The 13,488-nt window shown below is 35.2% G+C and overlaps 2 pseudogenes across 2 annotated transcripts; both read left to right on the forward strand.

Annotated features, from left to right (window-relative positions):
- The first annotated feature begins 1,013 nt into the window (after positions 1-1,013).
- Positions 1,014-6,189, forward strand: LOC143629625 (RNA pseudouridine synthase 2, chloroplastic-like; annotated as a pseudogene). The gene is made up of 8 exons (XR_013152998.1): positions 1,014-1,380; positions 2,899-3,042; positions 3,127-3,387; positions 3,725-3,927; positions 4,097-4,175; positions 5,078-5,253; positions 5,812-5,914; positions 6,044-6,189. The product of XR_013152998.1 is annotated as an RNA pseudouridine synthase 2, chloroplastic-like (transcript).
- A 4,415-nt stretch (positions 6,190-10,604) lies between these two features.
- Positions 10,605-13,488, forward strand: LOC143629636 (uncharacterized; annotated as a pseudogene). Its single transcript, XR_013152999.1, has 5 exons — positions 10,605-10,930; positions 11,533-11,767; positions 12,209-12,467; positions 12,995-13,174; positions 13,242-13,488. The product of XR_013152999.1 is annotated as an uncharacterized LOC143629636 (transcript).

Below are 13,488 nucleotides of genomic sequence, written 5' to 3' on the forward strand. Positions count from 1 at the left end.
TATATACAATCGTTTATGCTATAGAAGACAAGCAGACATGCTCCACCAACTGACAGTCCTACAGGATCAATAACTAGGAATTGCTATAAAGCAATCTCGCTGAGCAAGGAACTTGTTAGTGCCCAATTGAGTATGAAGCGTTTAAACAACAAACTCAATGCTATAAATGCTAAGGATGACGAGCTGGAGATGATATTGTTCATAAGGAGTTGAAGACAGGTAAATTTTCTTCTGACCTTTTCGTTTTTCAATCATAGACAATGTCAAAAAAATTTCTAGATTAAGCACATGTATCGTGTTTTGCTTGTTCCTTATCCTCTGTATGTTTTATAATTAACCTTTCTATAGGCTTTGTGTCGTGTCCCTTAACCCCACAATGCCCAAATGCCACATAAGACACATAACGTCCATTACTGCTACTACTGCTCCTTCTACTGTTGCTACCTATTACTACTACTATTGTTGCTCCCGCTACAACCACACTACCACCACTACTATCGCAATATCACTACTAACACTACCACCACCACCACCACCACCACCTCCATTTTTAAAATTTCAAACCAATCATATCTAGCAAATACCACATTTCACGTAAAACCCTTTTATAGTCTCCACGATACATACTCGGAATAGCTTTTCTCATATGGTCTAGCTTAGATATGGGTCTCGCAATGTTTTGCTTTTCAATGGATAACCTTTTAAGTCTCATAAAAAACATATCAACACATACACTTGAACTTACGCACATGTTTTTTTTAAGGGAAAAATCTCTTTAAATGATCATTTTTTAGAGTGAGGCCCAAAATAGCCTAATATTTTTTATAAATCCAAAAATAGTCTTTCAAATCTCGTTTTGGACACCACATTGGGAATTAATTCGACGAGATTCAAAAAAATTTGGATGAAGCCGATGAGATCTCATCAAATCGATTCCCAATATAACGCAAGATTTAGGAATTTTGGTTTTTCTTAAACATTAAACAACGTAACATCCAAACACATAACCAAACATGTCATTCATCCACTCTCTTACTCACCCACCATACCACTCACACTCCACGAACCCTAACCAACTCCATACACCTCACGATTCGCAGGCTAATTCACCCTAGGGTTTCATTCACTTCAATCACCACAGCTTCCGATTCGAATACAGAACCACCGGAACAAGATGATGATGCTGGCTCCGGCGGCCGGCAACGGACTAATTACGCCGGTGTACGGATTGAAGAGAGTGTTGAGGAAGTTAATAATAATAATAATAAAGTTAGGCTTGACACGTGGATTTCGAATAGGATTAGTGGTGTGAGTAGAGCTAGGGTTCAGTCCAGTATTCGCTTAGGCCTTGTTTCCGTTAATCACCGTGTTGTTGTTAAGGTGAACTTGTGCATTTTCGAAATAGTTAATTTATCGAAAACCGACGAAACTGAACTGAAATTAACCGAAAACGGAATGAACCGAAAATCAGTTATTGGTTGTTTTGTGTACAGACTGAACCAAACTATTCGTATTTTTATATAATTTTAGCTTTTATATCTCCGTTTATATCTTCATTTAATTTAATTTATTTATATCTAGGGGTGTAAACGAGCTGAGACTGGGCTCGTGCTCAGCTGACAGCTCTCTTTGACTTTCAAGAGCTCGAGCTCGGCTCGTGTTGACTTATGAGTTACGAGAGCCTGAGCTCAGCCCGTGACTTGTTTTTCAAGCTCGGGCTTGGCTCGTTTATAATTTATTAGTTTATTTATTTATGTATTTAATTAGTTTTACTTATCGCGTTGCCTTAAGAGATATCTAGTGGCGTAAAGTCGTAACTCGTAAGCGTGCCGAGTCCGAGCTTGACTAGGCTCGAGCTCGTCTCGTGTTGACTTTCAAGAGCTCAAGCTTGGCTCGTGTTGACTTACGAGAGCTTGAGCTCTTCTCGTGAGTTGTTTTTCAAGCTCGGGCTTGTTTGTAATATCTTAGTTAATTTACATACGTTTTTAATTATTTTTATATATTTTGAGTAGAACCTTAAACGAGCCTAAGCTTGACTCGGTGCTTGGGCTTGTGTAGCACCTTAATAAATTTACCGAATATTGACTTACCGAATGAACCGAATATTGACTACGCTCGAGCTCGGCTTGTGTTGACTTACGAGAGCTCGGGCTTGTCTCGTGTTGACTTCAAGTTACGAGAGCTTGAGCTCGGCTCGTGAGTCGTTTTTCAAGCTCAGGCTTGGCTCGTTTATAAATTATTAGTTAATTTATATATGTTTTTAATTATTTATATATTTTGAGAAGAACCTTAAACGAGCCTAAGCTTGACTTGGGCTTGGGCTCGTGTAGCACCTTAATCAAGCCAAAGCTATGCTCGAGATCTGATGTGCAATGTGAAATTAATATATAGAAGTTTAATTCAAGTAAAAATTAATTATACACAAGGCTTGTTAAGGCTCGACGAGCCTAAACGATACAAGGCTAAGGTTCGATAATTAAACGAGCTTATTTGAGACTCGGCTTATTTTCATTTTTATCGACCTGATCCCGAGTAGCTTGTGACTTGCGAGCAGCTTGGCTTGTTTGCACCCCTATTTATATCTCCATTTCATGTATATATATCTTCATTTAACGCATGCAAGAATTTTAACCCAAGTTTGGTTTTGGTTATTAACCGAAATTGACCAAACCGTATAAAAAACCAACAAATTCGGTTATCGATTTCGGTGGCTGAATTTGCAAAAAACTAAATTTGGGTTTTTGGTTTCGGTCGGTGGAGTGGAATAACTGAATCGATATGTGCTCACCTATACTGTGATCAACTTGTAACGTTTATGTATTTAAGGAGCCATAACAATTGGATTTCAAATATTGTAGACTTATAGTTAATAATATCTTAATGCACCATTTGTTTCAGGCATCACATATTGTAAGACATGGTGATAAAGTTGAATGCACAATATCTGAATTACAACCCTTAAAGGCTGAAGGAGAAGATATAGCTTTAGATATTGTTTATGAAGATGAAAACGTATTGGTTGTTAATAAACCTCCACACATGGTAATCACATCAACCATAAGTTTTCTATTTACCTGTTTGACTCGTTAGAGATTAAACATATTAAGTTTATTATATTATTTTCAGGTTGTTCATCCAGCACCAGGAAACGCTACTGGAACATTAGTAAATGGAATTCTACATCATTGCAGTCTCCCGACGCCTTCGTTTCAAGATCAAGAATCATTTTCAGATTCTGATGATTTGTCTGATGATGAGTTAGATGAATCTTCTCTAAATCGTACACACTCAACAGATTCCGGATTTGATAATAATCAAACGTCAATTCGTCCTGGAATTGTGCATAGATTAGATAAAGGCACCAGTGGATTGCTTGTCGTTGCAAAGGTAGTTGACTTTTATTGAACGATCCGTTGACTTTTTTAACCACCTGTGGTAATTAAACCGCTGTTCTTGTGAAAATTTGAAAACTGCACTACAGTCAACCATGTTTTATTGCTGTGGCAGTGGTAGTTGACTTTTTTTAAACGAGTGATTGACTATTCAACTCATAACTTGAACTTTGGTTGTAAAGAAACCATTTTTCTTGTATAAATTCCAAAAACTACATTACAGTTAAATAAAAAAATAATAATAACTTTAGTAAAAATGGACATGGCAACCATGTTTTTTTATTGTTGCAAAGGTGGGTTGACTTTTTTAACTTTTTTTTTGGGCAACAAAGGATGAGCATTCGCACGCACATTTATCTCAACAGTTCAAGCAACACACGATTCAGAGGATATACGTCAGTCTGACTTGTGGGGTCCCCTTTCCATCTTCGGGTCGTGTTGATATCCCAATTGGTCGTGATTTGACAAATAGGATTCGTATGACTGCCGACACGGGACCCACTAAATGTGGGAAGTCTCGTCATGCTGCTAGTAGGTGATTTGTTCAAGGTCTTCCTTTACTAGTGGGATATCTGAATTTGATTAAACTAGTTATATTAAACGTAGAAGAATTTGTTACATGAAACCAAATGAAGAATTGAAATATTAATTGATATTATCTTGCAATACAACTGAATGATTAAACTAAATTATGTGATCATTAGGTATCGAGTAGTTGAGGTACTTGCTGGCGGTGGTTGTGCATTAGTCGAATGGCGGTTAGAAACAGGCCGCACACATCAGGTAGTGTTTTCTTTTACATTAGTATTAGTTATGTTTTCTTATATTTGTATAATGCCAAACTAGCACTGGCGAAGGTTAGTTAGGGCCGGGGGTGCCCCCCCCCCCCCGGTTTTTTTGCATAGTAGTGTAAATTTACCCGTTTCCGTCCGAAATTTTTTATACATAGTGTAAATTTAGCCGTTTTCGGCCGAAAATTTGAGCCCGGCCCCCTCCGGGTGTCTTAGTCCCAGCTTCGCCACTGCAAACTAGAGTTGGCGATTTCAACTAGGGTTGCACGAAGTAACCGAAATAACTGAACTAAACTCAAAACTGATAGTTTGGTTTTTATGTTTTCTCAAAAACCAAATTTATGGTTCGGTTCTGCATGCATACATGCCCAATAAACCGAATGCAAACGCGGCTTTTAAATCCAAACCGGACCCGAAAAAACCGAACCAAACCCATAAAAACCGGTTTTGCATGATTTAAATCGTTTTTTTAATGTTTGTTATTGAGTTTATGGATTATAAATTTTATTTTTGAATGTTAAGTACTTAAGTAATTTATAAAAAGTTAACACATGGTGTAGCCCAAAAGTTTTAGGCCCAAGTGTGTAATAAATTAATCACTATTCACTAATCATTTAATCAACAAAAATTTAGGCCCAAAGTTTCATGGCCAAATTCATTATTTTGGGCCATTGTTTTCAGCCCATCATGAAAACCGAAAAAACCAAAGCTGAATCGTTTTTAAAAATCCAAAAACTGAATTTTCTGTATTTTGTTTTGTTTTAGCTCCCAAAGGGTGTTATAATAATGTGATAATTTAGTTTTGGGCACACTAATTATTTACAACAAATTAAATAAAAATGGGCGCGCACAAAAATATTACCTATTTTGATCCGTTACTCAAATTTGAAACAGATTCGAGCGCATGCAAAGTACCTTGGCATTCCTCTAATGGGAGACGAGGTGTATGGAGGTTCTAGAAACATGGCCCTGTCACGGTTGCAGCTCAAGAACCCGTCAAGCATACATTCTCGCCTTTCACAGCTCCTCTCCAAAGTCAACCGACCTTGTCTCCATGCTTTGACTCTTGGGTTAGTCAGCTCAACCCCATTTCGTCTTTTCTTGGGCTGATTGGGTAACTGATTAAACCGGGATGGGGTAAAAAAAGGCGGACCTCAATGTCCTATTGAGATTTAAATTTAGTTTGTTTGTTATATTTGCGTTTTTAAAGGAATAATTTGGTCATTGCACACCCAATTAACGGAACAAGTTAACGCCCATCCGCTTTAGGCATCATTTATGTTACGTTTTGGCAAACTATTGGTCCAAACCTGTAATTTTTGAAAATAGGGGACTAAAGTTGCAATATAACCAACCCTTGGGATTGTCCGTATAATCAATTATTTTTTTATTCATTTTCTTTACTTGTGTAAATAGTTACTGTATTAATATTATTACAACACTAGCAATGCAGGAGATTTTCACTTTAGGCATTTGAACTCATTTTGGATGACTTTGGACCCGTCTGGCCGCTTGATCCATTTGACGCACTAAAATATAACAAATGCCACATTTGTGCATAATTGGGTTGAAATCGCCACCTTTTTATCTGATAAAGTTTAATTTTATTGTATATGTTTATGTTGTAGATTTACACATCCTTGCACCGGAGAGAAAATGCAATTTTCATGCTTACCTCCTCCGGATTTTGCTGAAATATTAACCGGGCTTCGTAATATAAGCACCGAGAAGGTATTTGAGCTCACACATCAAATCATTGTTTTATTTTATACATGCACATTGTGCAGTGAGACTTGTACATTGTTTAAAATTTTGCTCTATGGTCAACTAATTTATAAGCTGCATCTAACTGGATTGCAGGTGAAAGGGAGCTGATAAAGTTTTGGTCATAAAATTTTGACATTTTGAGTCAAAGAGAGCAATATTATTGGGATATAATATAAAGCTTCTACTTTGATCTTTCTATAATCAATATATGCATCTGCCCAGAGAAGAAATAACAAAAGCTCGAGCAGTATTGAGTTCTGAGTTGGGTTCGAGTTCGAGTTGATTGGGTGAAATGTGTGACACCATGTTGGGTTTGAGTTCGAGTTGATTGGGTGAAACCGTTAAATAAATAGTTTTGTGTTCGAGTTGATTTGGTGAACCTGTTTAAGTTGACTCGTTAACATGTTTATGACATGTTTGCTCATTTTAACCAATCAACCTTTTGCGACCCATTGATCCGTTTACAACTCATTAATAATTCAATTTATTTTACCTGTTTAGATAAATATGTAATAAGAGTCATACGATGTAAACTCATTAATAATTCAATTTATTTTACCTGTTTAGATAAATATGTAATAAGAGTCATACGATTTTAAATGTATGTGCTGTGTTTGGGTCACACGATTTTAAGCATGTTTGTGTTGATATTTTCTTTACATAAATAAGTAGCGGGTTGTAGGGGTGATCATCAGATCGGATTATTCAATTTATTCGATTCGGGTTATTCGGATTTGAAAATTTTTAGACCCGATCTCCGATCCGAATTAGGAATATTTCTATCCGAACCGAATCTATCCGAATTCAATTCGAATCGGATTCGGATAATATTCGAAATTATCCTAAAAAAATTGGATAATTTTTTGTTCCTAACATTTAATAGTTGAGAATCACAATAAACGTACGAACTGGAAGATTCGAATTACTCTTAACACAAATTTAAAGTTCAAACTTCAAATAATAGTTTAATGAATATACTAAACCAGAAAATACCACTAAAAACATGTTTGTTATTCGGATTAAACGGATATCCGAATAATACGAACAATCCGAATTTTTTTTAAATTCCATATTTGATCTGAATCTGAATTAGTTATTCGGATATTCGGATTGATCCTGTCCGAATAAGAATTCGGATCGGTGTATTTGGGTTTCGGTTTCGGTTCGGATTTCGGTTTTTTTAGATTTCGGATTTCTTGAACACCCTAGCGGGTTGTGTTCGGATTAACGATTTAACATGTTATGAACCCAACATGATTGAGGCCAGATTTAGAAAGTGCTTAAACTTTACACCCTATTATTATCATTATTACGTGTATAGTTTTTAAATATTTGTCTTTTGATACGAACAAACTTTTGGAATTTTGCCGGTAATGACTTTTAAGTGTTTTAGCTTTTATAAATTGCCTTTCAAAATGCACCTTTAACGTTTATTATTATTTATTAATGGAAAACACAAAAGAGAACGGAATCATGGGCTGCCATGATGAATAATGATACGTGTCAGTCTAACTTTACATGGGCCACGTTGTGTTTAAAATAACTTTGTTTCGTATTTGAGAATCTTACTTAGGTGTTCCTGACATATAAAATCCAAAATACAAATATGATACAGAAACAAATAGATCATGGTGTTAGGTGGCGAAGCTTGAACGAATATGTTGAGGGACTGGATAAAAATACGCATTAAAAAAACTGTAAATGGAGGGGGTCGGGATCAAATTTTATGTTAAAAATGGGTAAATTTACACTATGTATAAAAAAAGTCAGACGAAAATAGATAAATCTACACTATTGCGTAAAAAAACGGAGGGGGCGGAAGCCACCCCTGGCCCCAACTATCATTCGCCACCGGTGGTGATAGAAAAACAACTCGAATTGATTGAAGAAAGATGGTTGGGTTATGAATGATAACCAATTTCGTGGTTTGATTATGATTGAAACGTATAAATAATTGAATTAACCGAACTGAAACGACCTTAAGGTTATAGCCGTATACACTTCATTATTCTACATTTATACATAATATGTTATAGCCGAAACTCATGTGACCGTACATATACATTGCTAACCAACGGGAAAATATAAGTAGCTTGCGTTGGGTAGTTGACTTACAAAATATTATGGTTGAAAATAGCAAACCAAGATTCGAACATGAAAAACTAGAAAAATCAGATGCGTACTTCTGCATCTCTAAAGATTTAACTAACCACATCAAACCAACCAATACTCATCTCTAAAACTCCTTCATTATATTATAAACTTATAATTTATAAGTCTTAAAAGACTTATGGAAAAAGTAAAAAGTAACAAATTTGTTCCATTTCAATCAATTTGGCACATGGTTGTCTAGTTCTGCTTTGTATTCTAATAATAGTATTTATAACTTTTGGATAGGCTTAGATTAAAGAAGATCCTCGTGTCACATTATTATAAACCTTTTTAACGACTATGAAAACGACTCTTTTAGTACCCGTTGTGTATTATGTGGGGGTACAGAATATTTTATGAGGTAAATTTCTTATAATGGTCCATAAAAAAATCTAAAAACCAGGTTTTTCTTTTCTCTCGATATAAGAGAATCGAACCTCTAATCATTCTCGAATCTCACAAGCTTAGAGAAAACATCTTTATCTAACTATTAGTTGCATCATTGTGTTCACTATTCGATTTAACTAGTTTTGATGAAAATTTGAGGTATAACAACTAACTACGATTTCAGAAATGATACACCAAACCAATTGGACTAGATGGGTTGATTGGACTAGATTATGTTGGCATTTTAGTGGTTCAGTTTTGATGGTTAGACTGATTAAACCACTTTTTATTCAAAATCATTACTTCGTATTAAAATGTCTTAAAATGATACATATGAATTTACACAATTATAATAAATAAACATAGTTTCAACGGCACTAGGGTAATTATGGGAGACTAAGAGAGTAAGTGACATTCATTAATTGGATTCTTGAACTGAACGACTTTTATCTCACTGCAATGTCATGCCATAGTTAAGGGTTTTCCCTGGATTGGAAGACAAATGTATACCGATACAGTAAATTTAGCAAGTAGTCTACTTGGAGGATTCGTTGGCTGATAAAAAATAAAATAAAATAAAATAATAATAATAATAATAATAATAATAATAATAATAATAATAATAATAATAATGATTGGGGAGCAGTGGTTTCACGGTCGGACAGACTGCTCTAAAAGCTGCTTTATGCAAGGTGACTGACACATGATAAGACTCGTCTTGACAACCAACATGTATTTACCTTTTGCTTTTGACATTTTTGGTTTCCACGCACTTGAAGCTATGAATCTATTTAGCCGAGTCCAACTGGTCATGCATACTAACGTTATGACTCCAATATCTACTAATGTAGTTTCCAAACGATTGAGTTTTACAATTCAAAAAAAGCTTTCGCAGCTTGTTACCCGTTTACCTGTCTTGGTATAAAAGTCATATCTTATTATGAAACTATTTTCACGATAGAAAAAGATATCGATGTACGTAGATTACAAATGTACAATCACGTTGTCAGCATATTCGGCCCAATTAGCTTACCGGGCGGGCCGGTGTTTCAGAAACCAAAAACTGACATTTACAAAAAAGCCCTTGTAAACAAACCATTTCCAATTTCCACCACCACTGATCTCCGGTCCGATCGAACCAATCGGAACCACAACCACCACCACCACCACTACACACTCACCGGCGAACACATTCACTCCAGAGGTACTCTCTATTATTATTATTATTATTATTATTATTATCGTGTTAATATAGTGATAGTATCGAGGTATGTTTGTTTTATTTAGCTCAATTAAATTAATGGAGTTGAATCAATGTAACGAATCAAAATAAATTAGCTGAACGAGTGTTTATTAATGAACGACGTCGTATGTGTTATGAATGTTTATTATACACACTCTCTCTCTCTCTCTCGCTCGATGATGATGATTCCGTTAATGTTGTGACGTCATCTACGTTACGGAACGACGTCGTCTCCTCGATGATTCCGCATCACGATTCATGCTGTGACGTCATCGCCGTTACGGAAGTAGCTAATAAGCTTCATATATGCTAATAATTTGTTGTTTAATTTTAGGTTTATTTGAGCTGTTATAAACTGTTTGATTTGAGTTTGTTGAAATGTTGATTTCAGCCCTAACAGGTTTCGTTTGTCAATGGAAGCACCTACTGAGCTTCATCGCTCTTCCGTGTACTCTTTTGATTACCGTGTTTTAGTTCTCGATATTTCAGAATTTGTTGTTTAGTTTTAGGTTTTCCGTTGAGAGTTTACTTGAGCTCTTAACCTGTGTTTGATTTCAGGTTGATTTGAGCCGTAACAGGCTTTGTTTCATTACGCCTCTTCGTTTAATGTTGTTATGTAATCACCGTTACGGAACCTGCGTTCCTTCGGTGTTACGTCGTAACTCCATTACCAACTGAGTTTCATCTCTCTTCCATAGCTTCATCACGCCTTCTCGGTCGTTCCTAATATGTTGTTTAATTTTAGGTTTTAAGAGGTTTTGAAATAGTTTACTTTAGCTTTTAAACTGTTTGATTTAAGTTTGTTGAAGGTTAATTTGAGCCCTAACAGGTTTTGTTTAATTGATTTGCAGGTATAGTTTGAGCTACTTTTGTTTGATTTCGCAAAAGTTAGTAGAACAGAAGACTAAACGTGAGAAAAAGCGTGAGCAAAATCCGTAGAGGATAAACGTGAGAGAGTGACCAGCAGTTCACAGAAGCATCTAGTAACAGTGTTGTTCGTGTGAAAGGCGTTTCTCTTTTTGTTTTTCTCTCTCTTAGTTACGTGAATAAAAGGATTTGACATGGAAAGAACATGAGTAAAGAAAGAATGAATTGTGAAAAGGAAAATTACTATCTAAGCTACCAGATGATTTCCCTTTGTGTTCCGTCTTGAAATCATTCAACACATAATGGCTGATGATCTATTAGTTTTCATTAAGGTATACTCGATTCAGTTTATAGTTAATTTTCTGTTTCCTGCTTTAGGTTAATGTAAATGCAATTGTTCTATAAGATCATGCTTTAATCTTTGGTGCAAGTACAAAGTAATCATCATACAGCTAATCGAGTTTTATTACGAAAATGTCCTTCATTCATTAATTTGCATCTATAATATTCAGTACTAATGAGCATTTCCATCTTTATCGATCTTCAGTGGGACTAATAAACGAGTTAGTAATTCTGTCTGAAAATTAATATAGCATTTGAGTTGTTACATAGATTAATGGATATACCTATCAAGTTAATCATATATAGGAACCTGAAAAGAGAACTGAAAAGTACAACTCAAACTAATTACTGTACCAGAAATGTACAACTTAAAACCAGCTATATAACAATCTAACATGCTGCTCTTATACTAACAATGACACAATTGAGAAAATGTGAACTGAAATTAATGAGACAAACATCTTATATGGTTTATGCTAGGCAATGAGGTAGTTTATGAATTATAATCTTTTTGACAAAGTAACTAATTAACTATTACCTATGGAGTGATGAATTTTCTTCTCTTGACATCTGAGTATGCTTTGAATTTCAGGATATGCTTATCGTTGGACCTCCAGTAAAAAAGTCATTGGTGTTGAGAATAAGCTTAGTGGCATTTGTTATGGTATGTGGTGTTTTCATGTGTTCAATTGGTCTAAAGCAAATAGCAACTTCACCAAAGCTGGTTTTATTGATACTAAAGTGGTTGGGCGGCATTGTGAAGTACCCGTTGTTGAAAAATGGGAAAGATCTTATGTGCATTTTCCCAAACCTACAACTTTCGCTCGGTATGCTTTCTTTTTGTGTTTCAGTTCTCTCATCTTCTTTCTTTGCTCATTTTAACAAGTGAAATTTACATAAAATGGTAATGTCCTTTAGTCTGATTTGATTTAGATTCAACATACTTTGTTTCCAACCTTAAAAAAGTAACCAGCTTTCAAATTTTTTATTTAGGACAATCTTGTTAGCTAATTGATTTTGATACACCACATCATCTTCATGCCATCTGTCATGTCATCAATTTGACTGGGTAACCGGTAGAGCATGTAAAGGAACCGGACTTTTGGTGGAACGTTCAAAGCCGTTCAACCAGAAGTTTGTATATGTTCGTTCATTTAATAAACCAACAAACATGAACACAATACTTAAAAAATAGTATTGTGATTTTTTATGCAATTATCCTTTTAGCAATAAAAGGTGCTGATAATTTTTCTTTGATGCATAATTAGGGCTGAGTGCGCATGCAATCCTGTTCGATACTTTGTTATCTCATCGACACAAAGATCTGGGAGTGGATGGTTTGAGACATTATTAAATAGTCATATAAATGTAAGCTCAAATGGAGAGATTTTCTCTGTCAAACCACGTAGAAGCAATATTTCAACAATCGTGGATACTTTGGACAAAATTTATAATCTTGATTGGTTAACAAGTGCATCCAAGAATCAGTGCACAGCTGCAGTGGGCTTGAAGTGGATGCTTAATCAGGTACACAAACTATCTCTGAGACTTTGACCCCTGCCAGTCATGCCATATTGATTTTTGCATCTAATTACTTAATTTTACATGCGTCCCATGTGTGTGTGTGTGTGTAAGGGAGGGTTCATGAGAAAACTACAAAGTTACGAGAAAACTACTACTAACCATCCAATCAATTTTTTTATTTTTTATTTTTCATTTCTTTTAATTATAAGGTTAGTGTTTTAAAAATAAAAATAAAAATAAAAAAGGTACGTGACTCACGAAGTACATACATGTATCTCATACGAGGTATATCTATGTTTATTGGTAACTACATATAGTTTCTTTTGGGCAAAGATAAATAAGATGTAAACGGAACAAAAAAAATAAAAAAGTTCTTGTTTAAACATGGTTTTCTAGAAGTTTTCTCGTATCTTTTAAGTTCTCTCATGATCCCTCCTCTATCTATATATATGCGTGTCTTATACAGGACAAACTGCTGTAGCCTGTGGTAAAAAAGTTTTGGTTTGTTTAACTTGTTGACTTTGTTTCAGGGTTTAATGCAAAATCATGAAGCAATACAAGAATACTTTAATGCTAAGGGCGTTTCAGTAATTTTTCTTTTTAGAAGAAACCTTCTTCGCAGAAGAATCTCGATACTTGCAAATGCATATGACCAAAATGCTAAACCACTAAACGGAAAGCACAAATCTCACGTTCATTCATCTGATGAGGTTTGTGCGTATTTTTTGCTGTGTTTTTGTGTAGTTCATGTTTTTAACAAAGACTGTATAATTTCAGGCTAAAATTCTAGCAAGTTACAAGCCCTCGATTAACACAACATTGTTGATATCTGAGTTGAAACAAGCTGACAACATGGTTAAACAAGCACTCGAATACTTTAACGGTACTCGAAATATGATCCTTTACTATGAAGACATAATCAAGAATAACACGGTAAGACCTTCAGTGTGCATCAATCGGGTCAAAAAACAGGTCCGTTTGGGTTTTGTTTGATCCCAAACACGTCAAAAGAAAACTTGACTGA

The sequence above is a fragment of the Bidens hawaiensis genome, unplaced genomic scaffold, assembly GCF_021521415.1.
Source record: "Bidens hawaiensis isolate Kalapana, Puna unplaced genomic scaffold, B.hawaiensis_p1.1 tig00000459_1, whole genome shotgun sequence".
In the NCBI taxonomy this organism is placed as follows: Eukaryota; Viridiplantae; Streptophyta; class Magnoliopsida; order Asterales; family Asteraceae; genus Bidens; species Bidens hawaiensis.